This window comes from Condylura cristata, unplaced genomic scaffold (genome assembly GCF_000260355.1).
Source record: "Condylura cristata isolate star-nosed mole 26May11 unplaced genomic scaffold, ConCri1.0 scaffold00009, whole genome shotgun sequence".
Taxonomy (NCBI): domain Eukaryota; kingdom Metazoa; phylum Chordata; class Mammalia; order Eulipotyphla; family Talpidae; genus Condylura; species Condylura cristata.
The window spans coordinates 16,493,074-16,510,736 of record NW_004567110.1 but is presented as its reverse complement, the minus strand read 5'-3'; the positions used below and the strand labels follow the sequence as shown (position 1 = coordinate 16,510,736).

Genomic DNA, 17,663 nt, shown 5'->3' with positions numbered 1-17,663 from the left:
CTGTATTCTGAAAGGAATAAGCAAATCTTCTAGGACGAGGTTGATGATTGATCATGCCAGGATGAAAACCTAGGCTAGTGTTAGACCTTTGTGCCTTAGGAAAAGAACAGCAATAAGGAAGAAGGAGGAAACTGAAAAAGCCTGGAGTACTAAAAAGAATCTTCTTTCTTTTTTTTTCTTAAACAAGATGGAAGCAGCATCTTTTATTTTCCTTGCTGCAGTGGCAGCAAATTTGCTGGTTTTCATAAAACACCATTTTTGCAATAGGGTCTGTTAAGAAGGTTGCGCAATCCTGGGAGGACAAACATAATCTGACTTAATATTGGGTCTGCGCACAAAACCTCTAATAAGAGCTGTTTCTCATGATGCACAGAGGAATCTCCAGTACCATAAGGTGCTGCAGTTAAAGCTTCTGAAATATTGCAATGACATGATTGATGTATTTTGTTTCAGTTTGCTTTGTTTTCTTGGCTATGACTTTCTTGTTGGGAAAGGCTGGAGATAAAAGGATAATGGCGAGTTTGATTTAGAGTTACAAAGTTCCAGACAGTCACAGATGCCTCTCCTCTATTCACTACATGTTTTCCGAGAAACACATTCAATCGCTGAGTGCTAAGCACTGCATTTGAAAGAAATAAGTCCACACCATCATCCACTCCCCTTTCCTGTGTGATCTCAGAACTGCAGACTGGAGATAGGAAAGTTATCTTAGTTCCCTCATACCACGGAAATTATTTGGTTGTCAAGTAGATGGGTAACTATTTGTCCATGCTTCACCTGATCAAGCTTTCCTTTCCTGTGAAACAAAACACGTGAATCTAGACACTGATGTGTTGCCATGGACAGGAGGAGCCTGTCTTCTTCACCACGGGGACCAGCTGAGCTTGTGTGCGCATGATGGAGTCAGCCATGCTGTCACTCCCTGCAACACTGCTGACTCAAGTCAGGCCTGTTTAAAATGGCCGTGGGGTAGAAAACATAGGACAGATGCAGATCTTTAACTACGACTCCAACCTCTGGGCTTTGTCAGCATCTTTGCAGAACATTGTACCACATAAGCCCATGTTCTTGGCATGGGATTAGCACAGACAAAGATTAATGTCCTGTTTCGTGAAGTGGCACAAAGCCCAAGCATCCCTATGACCATCACTACATGCAAAGCTTTGGTAGGCCAAGTCAAAAGACAAAAAGAAATTGGTTGATTTCACCATTGCTGCTACTTCCTTCCATTGCTCAGGAACTGGAGTATACGCCTACTGGATTGTGGGCATCATTATGCAGAACGCTTTGTTGTGGTATTTTGGAAATGTCCCCTACTGCCCCTGTGAAATCAATGCTGCATAACTTGGATTCATAGTATAGATAACCATGAAGCTGTAGGCCAGCACCTCTGAAGATATGTGTGTGGTTCCCCCAGGATGTCTTGGGCATAAAGACATCTCCTTGATTGGATTTAAAATAAACCTTTGTAGAAAATTTACTCCATCCCTTGAGGCCCTGGTTCCAGAAATGGTCTGCACGATGGCATGACTGGTCACTTCTCAACACTTAGTTGTTCTCACCTAGGACAGAGATCTTACAAACTTGGGACAGTCTCACCACGGCACACGGCAGGTTCTTTGTCTACCTTTTTTTTTTTTTTTTGGCAGCCACTTGTGCCTCTGCTTTCCAACAACAAGGAGCATATAAGGTTTTCCATTATCACACCAGGAAGCACCATCTCCAGGTTCATCTTTCTGCTCTCTTAAAGATTCTGTGATACCCAGTTTGGGATCGGGCTGATATATGAGTGCACGTTAAGAACTGACTCAAGCAAAAGCCTTGATACCGAGGTCTTAGTGGAAGGCCTTGGTGGCCCTGGACAGGATAACCACAGAGTGCAACAGAGATATTGTGGGTAGCAAGAGAGCAGTAGGAACCTGCAGGCCAGAGCACAGGGCCAGCAGTCATGACTTGAAGAATACCTAACTGGCTTACAAGCCCACAGTGCTACACAAACAGCTTTTAGGTACTTAATTTTAGATATAATTCAATAGCAAATGATTGCCAAGATATTTGAGAAAGTTTATCCCAAAATTGAAAAACTCGGTATTCAAGGGGAACATGATGTAGGGGCCCAAAGGAAAAGTCAATTAACACAGAATTAAGAATCTTTAAGAGAGGAATATAGACAATGCTGCATGAAACAAATGAAAATATCATAGTACACAAAAGGAACAATGTCAGAAAACTGTGCTGCAAAATCCCACAAAGGGCCCTCCCTGGTGGCGCAGTGGGTTAAAGCACAGCACTGCAAGGGAGCCACAGCCACCGCAGTGAGAGTTTGATCTCCCAGCCCAGAGGTGACCCACATGATGCAGCAGACCTTTCCTGACCTGCCTGCTGCTCGCCTCAGCAGTGTATCTCATCGATCTGCCTGTCCTGCTCCCCACTCTGTCTCTGGTGAATCCTCTCACCTCCCCTGCACCTTTGGCCTGTACTCCATTTCTGTATGCTTAAATAAATGAATCTTAAAAAAAAAAAAAGTTTAAGAAAAAGAAAATCTCATAAAGTGCAGCACTCTGAAGCTAGCCATAGCTGCTTCAGTGCAAATTCGATGCTGGCAAGGGGGGTGACCCACATGACGCAGGCCTCTCCTGACCCACCCACTGCTCCCCTCAGCAGTGTACTTTGTCAATCGACCTGTTCTGCTCCCCACTCTGTTGCTGGTGAATCCTCTTACTGCCCCAGGACCTCTGGCCTATATCCCAGTTCTGTATGCGTAAATAAAGCTCTAAAAAAAAAAAAGAAAATTAAAAAATGTGATACCTGAACTCAATAAAAACATAATAGAAACAGCTGAACATTAAATCAAGAAATCTCTCAATGGGCACTTTAAATCGTTTCCATATTTTGGCTATTGTAAATAATCTTCAATGAACACGGTGTGCATAGACTTCATTTAAAAGGTGTTTTTGTATTCTTTGGATAGATATTCAGAAATGGAATAGCTGGATCATATGGTATTACTATTCTTAATTTCTGAGAAGTCTCTACACTGTTACCCATACCATTAATTTCTACTGCTACCAACAGATACAGAGGGTTTACTTTAGGGCATACTCTGCCCAACATTTGTTGTTTTTGTGCTCATTGGCTAAAGAGTGATAAACAAGGTGGTACAGGCACATTAGGATACTGTTCAGCTATAGGGGGAAAAAATGAAAGCTTGGCATTTGCAACAACATAGGTGAAACTTGAGGGAATTAAGATAAATAAGTCAGACAGAGGAAGACAAATATAGTATGTTTTATGTGAAAAATAAACAAAGCAAAGGAACAAACAAAATATAAACAAACCCTCAGAATCCTGACAACAGAATTGTGGTTACCAGGGAGTAAGGGGGTGGGGGGAGGCAGGAAAAACATGTGAAGGAGTTTTAACTGCTCGGTGATAGATAGAAACTAGTCTTTAGATGGTAAGCACAGGGACAAGGGTGTAGGAGAGAGCATTTGGGTGATGAGGTCAATGTACAGTGGTGGGTGGAAATGAAGACTTTTGGTAGGGACCGTAATGTAACATATACATACAATATTGTACACCTAAATGTTTACATATAGGTATATAAACACACACATAACTGAAAGACAATATTACTTCAATAAAAGTTTAATTTGAAAAAAACTATACTAGGTTCTAAGACAAAATATCATTCTTAGCATTTATAACAGAGGTGATAAAACATAAACACAAAAGGTAAATATCATGTGATTTAAACAATAATAAAATCATGTGAATAATATTGTCCTGAAGTACAGCAAAAGTGGAATGTGAGTATTAAAAAGAAAACAAGTAAATTACAGGATTCATCCAGGAAGATCAATCTCTATCAACATGCTAGAATAGGAATAGAAAGTGTTATAGGAGAAGGGAATATTTCAAAGCAATAGTAAATTTCTTGAAACTAAAGAACTTAACTTTTACTGAAATAGCTAACTTAATAAATGAGAAAAAAGGACACATTATCATAATTAGAATATGTTTTCATCCTAAATATTGGAAGAAGGAAAAACCTGATCACTTATATAATCAAGAAAATCAGATTGACAGCAATGCCAGAAAATAATATATAATGAAGTAATGCATAAAAAACTCTTATGAAATTAAGTACAACCTAAAATGCTCTACTAGTTAATCAAAGAGGAGTACAAAAGTAGCAATTTTAAGTATGCAAAAGGTGAAAATTTCCTCCCATGTACACTTCCTTGGGAATCTAGAGATAGTATGAGAGAACACAGAGAAGAACACAGGTCCAGATGGTGGCCCAACTCAGCAGAGTGGGAAAGTTGATTCTCAGTCCCTGGAAATGAGCTGTGCACTAGAATTTCTCATAGGGAATGAAGGTTTAGGGCCAGAAATAAAGATTCATTTGTCCAAGACAGATTCTCTGCAGAATAGTATCCCAAAGAAAAAGTTGGCATCATGTAAAAGAATCACAGTATGTAAACTTACTCCATGAAAAGTGACACTGGTCAAATACTATCCTAATAAATTACAGGGAGGCAGATGATATCAAAAAACAACTGGTCGACCATGTCACATAGCAGCAACTTCAAGATTTCAATCATCATATCTCAGATACAGCTAAGGAGGTATCTCCTAAGTGAGTTACTTCTAAGCACTACCTCTCAAAGGCCAGTTTCTTCTCCCGGTCCATATCTGACCCGGATGGACCCTCATGCAATGTTCTGGAAGTCAACAGCCAACAGGGGAGCCATAACCAACTTCTGCTCTTATCTATACATTTTCTCCCAATAAACATCAGACTGCATCTCTATGGAAGAAATGATAATTTCTGTCATGTTTATTTTACTGACTTATAGAATTGAGTCAAGATATTAAGTGACAAATTTGGGAGGGAAAATGGCAGGTAGATGTGGCCTGATGTACTTGAAATCAAACAAAGTAGATTATGGTTCTTGTAATCAGAACTATTCCAGACTCAGAAAACTGTCATATCTCTGCATAAATTGAAGCAGTGAAAAATTTCAGTTAAGTAGTAGTTTTCTGGATTTACTACGTGACAGGAACATCAGGCAGCTGTCTAAATAATGCAAAGCATAGAAAATGAGTAAAAAATTTTCTTATAGGTCTGTATATCAAAGAAATATGAGGGGTTGCTGTCCCATTACAATTTCTTTAAGTCTTCTGAGCTGCAAAAGCAGAAAATCTTGACAGGTCACTGAAAACTGACATCTATCTGAGATGCAGTGAGTCATCCCCATCCACTGAAATAGGAAGTAGGAACTTTCTTTCAAGGGCCTGATAGCAGGAGTTAAGTCTTACTTAAGGTGTTTTCAGTTCCTTTTGAATTAACAATATCATCTATTTCTAAACAAGCAATTGAAGAATGTAGACTTACTAAGTGATTGCATCTATGGTGAGGTCTCAACAAGGATAAAAGCAAAAACAAGGGGCCCTCTCTGGTGGCGTACCGGATTAAAGCATAACACCATGAAGCTATCACAGCCACTGCAGCATGAGTTCGATCCCTGGCCAAGTGCGTGACCCACACGGTATGGCAGACCTCTCCTGTGTTGCCCTCTGATCCCATCAGCAGTATATATCAGTAGATTTGCCTATTCTGCTCCCTACTCTGTCTCTGATGAATCCTCTCACCCACCCACCCCCACCCCCCACACCTCTGGGTTCTATCCCAGTTCTGTATGCATAAATAAATAAATCTTAAAAAAAAAACACAAACCATTTTACTGAGTCATTGAGTCTTTTACCACTTGATCATCTGAAGCTTAATATCAACTGTGCCTTCTGCAAAGGCAAATCTCTTCAATTATCAAGGCTCACCGAACTGAAAGGAGTGATGGGTTATAAATGCTGCAATTCTTATTGCAAAATGAATATAGATAAATGGAATGACTGAGACAGAAAAAGAGAGGGCACAGAGCGAAAGCTAATATATTTGAAACTTCCTAACCTCATTGCAGTAATTTTTTCCTAGCTTCTAGATAATGAATAGAGAGGAAAACAAAAAGATCAGTTTGTCTATATTAGAGGTACTGGTTTCAAAAAAGCTAGATTGAAAAGGTTGGCAGGAAAAGGATGAAGAAAGATACCCAGAGTTGTAGAGGTATTTCAGGGAGTTTGGCAACAGTGAAAACAAATCAGGACAATTGCTGGTTTACCTGGAGCGAGCTTTCCACAGAGATAGAAGAGAGTTTGCAAGATGTTCTGCTCAGTGCTATGTAATATATTACTCATTTGCCATTTTTCAGGAGAGATCTATACTGGATAACAAAATAAATGAATAGGTGCAATAGGATTTCTGGAAGAAGGTTAGTGAAAAGTAGCACAGATAATGAAATCATAACAGATTTTCACACTACCAAAGTTGTGGAACATCAAGCACCTAACACAATCTTTTACAAATGTAGTACCATTGGACAGACCCAGTAAAACTAGGTAGAAAACAATCATAAAGGAAAATATATACATCTAAACTTCTATGTTTCGACATTCCTAAATGTGGAAGAAGCTGAAGAACTTTTTCATTTTTTTTTCCTTTCTATTGGAATGACTATTTAAGACATTCTCTTCTTAAGACATATGATCAATCACAGTTTCTGTTAAATTTTCTGATGCTCCCCATAATTTACAGAATAAAATCCAGTTTCTTGGCATGCTATTACAATTACAAGTCTCATAACCTGGTACCAATTTCTTTTTCCAGGATTTTTTTCTATTGTATTTATTTAAGCCCATAATGGTAAATTTCTTTATCTGTGCTTATCATATTCCCTCATCTTACAAAGGGGACAGGGCTTAAGGAATGGGTTTAATCTGGGTTCTATTCTTTGCTAGCTGGGAGGTTTTAGAAATTACTTCATGTTTCAAGACCTCCTGGTTAAATAGAGGTAATAATAATTATCACACTATAGATGCTCTGTAAATATTAAACAAAATAACCAGTGTACAGCCATTAGTGAAATGCATACCATATAGTAATTATGCAATGACTACCAGCAATAATACTATCTCTCTTCCATTAAAATCATATGCATCTTTCATTCTGCTTCATGGAAAATGTCCCTTTCCTTCAATTGAAATTACTCTTAATACTTTGCATACAGCTTTTTTTTTTTAAATGTACTTTCTGCATTCAAACTTATAGTATAATGACTTGGGGTATATTTGTTTTCCAAACTAAAGTTGTGAACTTAATTTTTAAAAAGCAACATCATATTCACAACAGTACCTGCATATCAAACCAATGTTCTGTTCTGTTGAGGACTGTTCTGTTGAGCCAATGTTCTGTTGAGTTTGGCACAGTTCTAGCCAATTGGTCAATTAGACCTCATCCCTGCCCTCAGGAGGCATCTAGTCACATGAAGAAATTTGGACTTATAGATTATTTTCTATAAATGTTTGCTGAATGAAGTTAAATATGCTTTCCTAGTATTAATGTTTAAATAGCTACTGAATGCAAAGCAGTTCACTGCCTCAGTTTATTTTCCAAAAAAACAGACCCTGAGATGTATATTCAGGTATAGGTGATCTAAAGTGTGAGTTTACTCAGAAGAACCATGTTGAGGAAGTGAGAAAATGCTGGATAGATGGGGCATGAAGTTAGGAAGAGATGTTTACAGGAGACGCCCAGCTTCAGCCTGGCCTCATAAACTCTGGAGTGGAGATTCACACAGATATTAAAATGGAAATTATTTTTCCCAGGTAGAGAATCTAAATACTGTACTCCATGTTACCCCCTTCCAGCTGATGAAATTAATTATGGAAGAATTGGAATGATGAGAGGTTCTCAAGCTTCCTGGCACTTCCATACTAGATGGCTCTCATCAACCAAGTACAATCTTCCAAGGAAGGATTTGGGATTGGGCAAGGCAAACTAAATAAACAAACAAAACCAGACATACAAAAAAAGAGAATTAATGGTACGAAGAGGAGTGAGGAATGTGGGAATTTACAAAGTTGTTGGGAAACAAGCTACTTTTACCAGTGACATTTGGTAGGGGTGTGTTTTTCCTATTTTCCAGTGGAAAAGATGATTGCTTTTAGGAGACAAGAACTTCCACAGTACAAGTCATTGGAAGTTATTGAAGCTTGAGGGTTCAGTAGTGCTCAGTGACAAAAAAAATAATCTGTGTGCTGGTGGAGAAAAGGGAAAGCTGTTGAAGGAGTGTTAAGCATCTCAGAGAAGAGAAACGCATGGCATTGCATATTTAATTTTATTATGTTTATTGAGGTAAAGTGGGTTTATACTGCTATATCTTCTGGGGTCAGAGGTTCAAACCTCCACAAATGCCTGACTTCACACTTCACAGCATGCTTATCACCAGCTCTCCAAGAGCCCTCAACCATCCTTCATGCGCCTCCCTCCCTTACCTACACCAACATGCACTCTCTGCTCTGGTCTGTCTTGCAGTCAGGCTGCAAGAGTTCATTACTGACCCTTAGTTATGTTTCTTTATATTCTACACAGAAATGAGACCATCAGTATTTGTCTGTCTCCTTTCAACTTCTTTGGCTTAAATTTCTCCCCTCCAGTTCTACCTGCATAGTTGCAATGGTATGAACTCAGCTAGTAGGTTCCTACTAACAGCATGAAGGCAGGAGATTTCAGGAACTGAGAAGCAGTGAGTACCCTACTAAGAGAACCCCAATTACAGAGGCTTTAGGTGTTTTCCCTCCTCATGTTCCCACTTTAGTATTACTGAAGATAAAATGCAGAGACTTTTGAGGCTTTCTTTATGGTTTGCTTGTTGTTATGTTTTTAATATCCACAGGGTTTTGGGTTTATTGAGTGGAACTCTTATTGTAATTCACTAGAGCCATTCCAGATTCTCAACATCTAGAGCAGCCAAGAATCTTGTGGTTTTTCTCTCAGTTGTCCCATCATGCACTTCTGGGGTCCAACATGATAAAAGGCAAAAAGGCATAGAGGAAAATCCTTATACGTAGTTTCAAAAAAAAAAAATCAATTACATAAGGACAGGATGAGAAATACATGGCTTGACTACACTTCCTAGGGAAAAATAAAAGGCCTGGGGGTTTAGACCACAAGTTAAATAAAAGCCATGAGTATAATGCTACTGTTTTAAAAGTTAATACAAACTTAGGCTGCAAGGACAGAAATGTCATTTCTACAGCAGAAGTTACAGTTGCAGGAGTTTCTGTGCTCCTAGGGTCACATCTGGCTAATTATATTCTTAGGATGGAGAAGAATATCCAGAGGAGAAAGACCAGGATGGTGAGACATCTGGAATCTAAGTCAAATGACTATTGGCTGAAAGAACTACAGCATTTTAAGCTGAGGGCAGTGCAGAGGTGAGGGGAGATTAAGAAAAGAAAGAGTAGCTCTCCTTGGTAATTAAGAGGAGTTGTCTTCAGAGAAATAAAGTATGATTTACTTTATTAAACATAATATAAAATATCATCATTCAGCATAAGGAAGAATGGGGCAACGTTATAAAGAGGAAGACTGAGGTATGTTGTCAGAAAGCACTGTTTAACAATTATAAGTACTTAACAACAGGCAGAGCTAACTCAAAAATAATGAGTTTTCTATTAATAGGGCTATTCAAATAAAAGTCAAATGATAATATGACAGGATTATAACATGGCAAAGAAGTTTTCTATAAATGTTCTCCTGGGCAAGAGGTTGGACTCAGGATCTATAGAGAATTTTCCAGTAATAAATTTCCATAATTTCACAGGAAATGAGATAGAGATTTAATAATTGCATGGATTGAGAATGAAATAGGGAGGAGTATTTATCTTTCTTCAAGAAATTTAAATTTAGTGTGCTTGACATATTAAAGTAGTCTGAAAGCAATACAGAGAATGTTATTCTTTGACTACCAACTATTTTTTTTTATATTTTGTGGACTTCCTCTTCAAAGAAAATTTTTGTGGCCCTTTTCTAAACCTGTTTTTATTCTTATTGACTTTCAACAAACCTCTTATTATCACAAACTATACATTGTATAAATGATATTTATGGCCCAAATTTTATTACCGAATATAATTTTTCCATTGAATGTTTCAATTACGTCTGAAATCACAATTTATCAAGGTCATGGTGTTTGCAAAAACAACGGACTTCATTTTCGTAGCTGACAACTCAGCCATGATACAGTGAAATCAACCAGTTAGGACAATTCATCTGACTGAATTTCTTAAACAATCAAATCATCAAATATTTACTTTTCTCTTACTATGTGTGAGAAAGTGTCGGGAAACAAAGCTACTGGAGATATGACTGAATAAACACTGTAACATAGGAGCATGAAAAAAAAAATGCCAAACAAAATACTAGCATGGAACAGTAACTCTGCCACAGGGCAGTGAAAGATTCATTAGCATACTGAATTGTATATCTTAGCTTGCTCCATCCACTCCACACATTGACCTAGTATTGCACGATAGGGTAGTTAGATTAAGTTATAAGAAAGGAAATAGGTTTGCTATGGGCTTTGAAAAATAGATGACATTTCACTGGCAGGAAGAATGGCATTCCAGGTACTTATGAATAAAAAGGAAAATGGCAAAAAAAAACCCTCAGGGCATACTTAAGAAAACAGAATAGTTTGGTTGAAAGCAAAGATTTGTTGGATCCATTATAAAATGTTTGTTAAAAACATAGCTTTAGGTAAGTCCTGGGCATAAATTCGACCTCCATGACTCTGTAACTATGTGAGATAACCAAATCTACCTGAGATTCTATGTCCCTGTGTTAAAAGTAGACATAATAATATCTGTTTCCTGTCACTATGGGAATTAAATTAGGTAGTGGAGTACTGAGCTCAGTACCTCAAAAGTTTGTGTACCCCAAAATTCACCTGTTGAAATCTTAACTCCCAAGCTGATGATGTTAAAAGATGAGCCTTTGGGAGGAAATTAGGTCATGAAGCAGAATCCTCACCATAGGAATTTGTGCCTGCATAAAAGGAGCCCAAGAAAGCACCTTTTTTTTTCTTTCAGATGGTACAGTGAAAAGAGATTTAATAAGCGAGTCCTCACCAGACATCAACTCTGATGACACCCTGACCCTACACCACCTGGGCCCAGAATAGTGAAAAATAAATGTGCATTGCTGGTAAATCACTTATTTTATGGTATTTTTGTAGCAGCCCAAATGAATTAAAGACTAAGTGTTAACAGCACAACATTTAAGAAAGAGGAATATAAACTAGATTCTGGAAAGGCAGTTGGCCAATGGGTTTGGAGTTGAAACTTACTAAAGGGCTTTGAACAAAAGAGGCCAGTGATGTTTTAGGAATCTGAATTAGATAGCTTTGCATGCATGTGATTGGTGGAATCGCCCACAGTGGAGATAAAAATCAATTAAAGGCAGAACAAGTGAACAGGATGATAATTGACAAAGTGCCTATTTGATGTTGTAATAGTGTCTGGATAGCTGTGGGCATGGAAGTCAAAAGCAAAGCCAGAACATAAGCAAAAAGCTGTATAGGGACTACTTTGACAAAGCAAGAGTCAAAGCTGATTACCCAGTTTATAGGTTGGAAACTGAGAATCTTGGCAACGACAGAAATTGTGAGGTTAGAAAGTAAGAAAGGGAAGGAAGATGAAATTTTCAGTTATATGGCTATAAAGTTAGTGTGACATCAAAATGTTCACATAGAATTAACCTTCAGAAGCACTAAGATGGTGATGCTCATGCTCTCTTAGAATTCAGGGAAACTAGAGAACCAGTTAAATATACTCGAACACTCCTGTTTACATTATGCTTTATTGTTTAGGTTTAAATGGTAACAATGGGGTAGCATGGAAGAGGAATGTACACATTAAAAATGAAGCACCTTCGTGACAGGTGCATAAGCAGGTTTCTCTCTCTGCATAATTACTAAGTGTGAGGTGTGAAAACCTATATGAAATAGTTAACTCATCTACTTGGTAAACAAGAAAAACCTATTAAAGGTCCTCTGGAATAATCAATATCAGTCACATCAAAAACGGAGCCCTTAAAATATTCAGTTTAAAGAGACAGAGGTGATGGAATGTTTTCTCTGTACTGAAGATTATAAAAAGGAAAAGAATTTTAAGAGACTCTAGTGTATGTGCTTTTAATTACAATATTATGAACAAATGTTTTGTAAATAAAAACAGAGATTTTTGAAAATGTCCCAAATACTGAGGATTTACCGTATATAGTACACAGTAAATGTGGAATTTTTTAAATAGAGGATAACTTAATAGGGGTAATAATATTTAAAAACAAATTATTTACTTCAAATAATTGCTCTGAGAATTTACTTACAGAACAAAAGAGACATACTCAAAGTTTTGTGTGGATCATTAAATATCTATTGTTGATGTTAAGAGATATATATTCTTTCTCAGATGGATCAAATTTTAACATCTATAAATCAAGAAAAAGTATATAAAACCTTCCTTGGAAATTTGCTGTATGGGAGACATTATATTCTAATATTTTAAAATTTTACGCTTGATTTGATTGATAACATATGAAGGAGTTGCAAAAAGAAAGACCTTCTAAAGCACACTTTACAGTCTCTCCTTTAAACAAGCAGATGAACTCTGAGACTATTTAATGACTTCATTAGTGATGTATTAAAATATGTAACAGATTATTACATATATAGACAAAACTGACAAGTTACCACTCTTTCAACAATTACAATTTTTTTGATTCTTGAAATTTGGTCTTTGTAAGCAAGTGGGAAATGACAAATATGAACAGGCAATAACTTATATTACCTGAATGACCACCTAACACTGTTTTTCAGTTAGCTGTAATATACAGTCTCGATTGTTCTTTTTCTACTTGCTCATAACTGGTGCTATTTCTTGGACTACTATACATGTGAGGTTCCCAGCGACAACAATGAAGAATCTAGCATCTTGCCGTTGCTTCATAAAGTTTCCATAGATGGCAGAAAATAAAAAGAGGAACTGCACACAAAAGAAGGAAAACATGTTTTCTAAAATGAAACAATTCTTTCTCTGCTTGGGTAATTTTTAGAAGAGAAAGAAAAGAATGACTTTTCAAGCACATTTTCCAGTATGATAATATGGTTGCGAAGAACATTTTTTAATTAAAACCAACCAAAGTAAACAAATAAATTAAATTCAAAGTTAGGAGTGTGTGTAATCTCACAAAACAATGACATTTGGTCATTATTGATTTCCAAGTAATACAGCACAAAGTGACTTCAGCAGCTGCAAGACAGACAGTCTGAAACCAGGGTGAGTTAGGCTAGTTATTCAAATCTAATGATTTAATTTTGAATTCCTCAGTAAATCTCAGTGTAAAGTCAAATGTGTGATTTTCCCCCCTCTTGTCTATATCCCTTTTTCCAGCTAACAATCACTGAGATAGAAAAATCATAGCAAAACAGTTTTTCCTGGATTTTATGTTCCAGGCATGAAATGGACTCATCTATATGACTGCTAATGCTCACATACACAAGCTCACACCTGGACAAGCTACATGGAAGGTAAAATGAAAAAAAAAAAAAAAAAGGTGTTTCTCGGGGCATGTAACCCACTCTCTTTGATCAGCAAACAGCTTTGCTGTTCTAGAAGCTTGGGGTGCTTCCTCAGGAAAATGAGGTCTTACTGGGTGAAGGAAGAAATAAAAGAGGCTAGAAAGTTACAAAGAAGCACAGGAAAGTCAGTTCTTCCTTTGGAACAGTGAAAAGGCTCTTTAGGGCTCAGGTCAAACATGAGTTTTCAAAGTCCTGGTGCTGATGCCTAATCACTGTAAGCCTCAAGACAATGACCATGAATGGTTTTATTGCAATTCAGAGTGTGCTATTCAGAAGATTTCTCACTACTTATCACTATTAATGAAGGGTGGTGGTAAATACACAGAATACTTTGGAAGGACCATGTCACTGATCAAAATTCTGAGTTGTAAAATAGCATAGTTTAAACAAATAAGCAGAACATATATCCCATGGACAAAGTTAGGTAGAGATGACACCAGCACAGAAATTAGAGCCCTTAGCAATTCATCTATATTCGTGATTTTTTTTATCATTTCTATCTTTTATTATAATGGTCTTCTGCATGCATGTTCTATGTCTCCAGTATTCAGAAAAGTAGCCTGGATTATGGTTAGACAGATCTGTGCTCATATCACTGCTCTGCACTTCTGTCTATAGATCTCTGTCAATTTTTTAACATTTTAATATGTTCAGTTGTTAAAGATGAATGGAAATGCCCATCTTAATGGGTTGTTAAGATTAGAGATGAAAAAGATCAACTTTTAGAGTCATATCAGAGTCACAAGATTCCTGACAAGTTTAATAGCCTCTGATCTGAAAGAAACCTATAAACAATCCCTCAATCACTGATGGCATACTTAGCCACTTAATTCAGCAAACACCTAATATATATAGCAGCAGCAGGTTCACAGCAATTAAGCACTAACTACATGGGCCCAGCATTTAGACTGAGCAAGAAATGACCCAAAAGCAACAGCAAAGAGGATCTAACATTCAGGGCAAATGATTGTCTTTCTAGACCTATGAAGGTAGCTTCATCATCAGGACTTATGATCTGGATTAGCGTTGTCTAACAGAACTTTACATGATGATGGAAATATTCTGTATCTGTGCTGTCCATCATGGCAGCTGTTATGTACATGGGCCTATTAAGAACCCTAAAATGTGACTATGTCACTGAAGAACTGAAGTTCTAATTTTACTTCATTTCAAGAAGTTTAAATGTTAAAAGCCAGTGATGATGAGAGGTTGTTGCATTAAACACTGCAGGTCTAGATGTCAGGAACAAATGGAAATATAGTAGACCCAGGGTAAATACTATGAAGACCCATGCTTGGGTGGTCCAAGCAATCTCTTTGGTTGACTTTATCATTTTTTAATTACAGTTGTGAGTGGTGGTCTCTGCTCCATCTCTTGGGTAATTTGTTTCTGCCTCTACTGTTATATCTAATTTTAAATTACGTCTGCCAATGAGTAAGTTTGCTCAGTTTCTTACAACCTACTGTCACACCAAATTTGGGCTTCCCAGTCTAAGAAGGTCATAACTGAGTGGGGACACCACATACAGTCATAGCCCAAAGTGCTCTTCTTTCTTCCCACTCAGAAAATATGAGCCGAGGCACCCATGCACGAAATAGCAGGTGCTACTCCTTGACTAGGCTGTTCTTCCCCACTGGGTCTTCTGGAGTCTCTGAATTCACATTAACAGAACTCTAGGAGGTCTCAGCCAATGGATTATTTTAGATCTATGACAAGGGGTAAGGAAATCTATTCAATGGCATATGTTCTTTTTTTTTTTTTTTAATCCTGGAATGAGTTCTTTGTCATATAAGATAACCAACTGTAAGGCTTAAAGCAGCCTTTTTCTCATTGTTCAACACCTTTGGTTCTGGGAAATAATGGTGAGTTGGACAGTATTTCTTCTGGGAGTCCCTTTGGGTTTGCACACACTTCTGGCAGCCTGCTCTGGCCCTGTGGAGTTCTCCAACATATTACTGAGGACATCCTCTTGGTAGTGAACTGGCTAAGGGAGAAACCCTAAATATTACCATTCCTGCCAAACGCAGGTTGAGAAAGCTGCTTGCTGACCCTTGGCTAACAACTAGATATTTCTTGTTGGCCCATAAGAAGTGAGAAATTTCTACCAGAATTCTGCTCCAGTCACTGGTCATTTTAGAAATGAATTGCAGATGCTACTTACAGTTTAGAAGGAAGACTCAAAACTGGAGCTGACCTCTCTGACCACCCAATTTGAAAGCTAAATTTGATCAATGAATTTCTAGAGGCAGATGCCAAGCTTGTCTATTATAGTCAGACGTAGATCACAGTGCACACGTGGCCCCCATCAACATCCAACAGACTTACCGTGTTTCCCTATTCTAGAGGAAGGAGAGAAAGAGAGGCTGAAGAGAGAGGGCTGGGAAGGAAGGAGAGGGAGAAGGAGCAACAGAACAAAAAAGGAAGGACGAGCTTGGAAAAACTGAAAGAAAATAACAATGGTGAAGCTGTTTCCTGCGGCTCACTCCAAATCACTCACTCTGATTTAGTCATTTTCTGTTGTTAGTTTGCTGTGTTATTGTTATTTTATCATTTTCCCTTGTTAGCTGTGAAGATTGCACAATTAGCACATTTCTGAAAGCCCTGTTGGGCATGTCCTCAAGCTTCCTCCCTGGTTCCTGGAATTTACACTGGAGGACCTCAAGCCCTATTTCTGTCTGTGGTTTTGATTCCAGCTCAGATTCTGACTACAGAGACATCCCCTCTCCTTGAAGAATACCTTTTTTCTCCTTGTGGTGATGTTTCCAGTCCAGCTTGAGGAGTCATAAAGTGCTATTAAAACAGTCATCCCTCTTAGTCGATCCTTGGTAGTCGTCACACAGTATTGCTATTGTCCAGGGGCCGAAGGCTGAAGCTGAATCGGAAAGTTGGTTTTAGTGTCCTGCCAGGGCCAGGGAAAATAAATCCCTGAGTGAGAGATGGCTGGGCATCAAGCAGCTCGTTCAGGGTCCGGGGGCTGATTATTTGGGTGAGTGTGTACATGGCTACCAGACATCAGTTTCATTTGACTAATATGTTCTTTTCCATCCAATTGAATGGATTTTACCACAGTGTCAAATAAATAATGTGTTGCCACATTTGGCCCAACAAGAAAAAACTGGGTATCAATAAGCAAGTGTAAGACCACATGAAAGACCCACTGTGTTTGAGAAAAACAGGAATAAGTCCTCAGGTATCTTGAAAAGCAGACATTTGACTTGTCAAAATGTTCTAAGAGCCAAGTTTGTGGAGTTCCTGCTGCTGTAACAACACTTGGTCTCTGAAGCACACCCAACATGGCCACAGATCCAAATTAAACCCTAGGTATTTACGGAGGCAGCCACAAAGGTGGGACAATGGCTCATTACCCAATTCAGAATGTATCCAGGCGATGTTTATTGAATGCCTGCTCACTGCCAGGCACAGAGGTGGCATCTGGGGGTGGCAAGGAGGATATGGAGGGGGCGGGGGGGGTTGAGAAGAAATAAAAAAGCAAAGCAAGCACAAACTTCTGGCTCACACCCTAGTGGAGGACACACACATGCCGAGGTGATTCTTGTATCATGCAGCAAGGTGCTATACTAAAAATACGAACAAACTGCCAAAAAAAAAAAAAAAAAAAAGACTTAAAAGGAGGTTGGTCTATAGGAGGGCAGAAAGCATGGAGAACATCTTCACGAGGCGACGACATTCGAGCTCTGTCTTATTAAACATGCCAGTCTAATGCAACATTGCTTTCAGATGGATGGAATGTACATTAGAAACTATTATAAACACCACCCCCCCAACCCTTCTTCTCGGTCTGTAAAACAAATTAGCATCAATGGCATTTTAGACCTAAGCAAAGAGGAGCAATAAGAAAAATAAAACAGGAATAACAAAAGCACTGTCCTGAGCATATTCTCTATCCAGGTTAATTCAATTCTCATGACATTTCTATACTAGAGGTACTTTCATTGCTTTATAACAGTGGAAATGAAGCTCACAAAAGTTAAAAAATTTGGCCAAAGGTGCAAACTCAAGTTAAAGCACCATGCTAAGAACATCAGACCTATTCTATCGCTTTCTGGTTGGAGGGTTGAGAGGATTGAGGATATGGAAGTTAAAAATGTTTATTCTCTCAAG

General features: G+C 38.1%; 1 pseudogene; it reads right to left on the bottom strand.

Moving 5' to 3' along the window:
• Positions 1–953: 953 nt before the first annotated feature.
• On the bottom strand, positions 954–16,541 carry LOC101636344 (annotated as a pseudogene).
• Between the last annotated feature and the right edge of the window lie 1,122 nt (positions 16,542–17,663).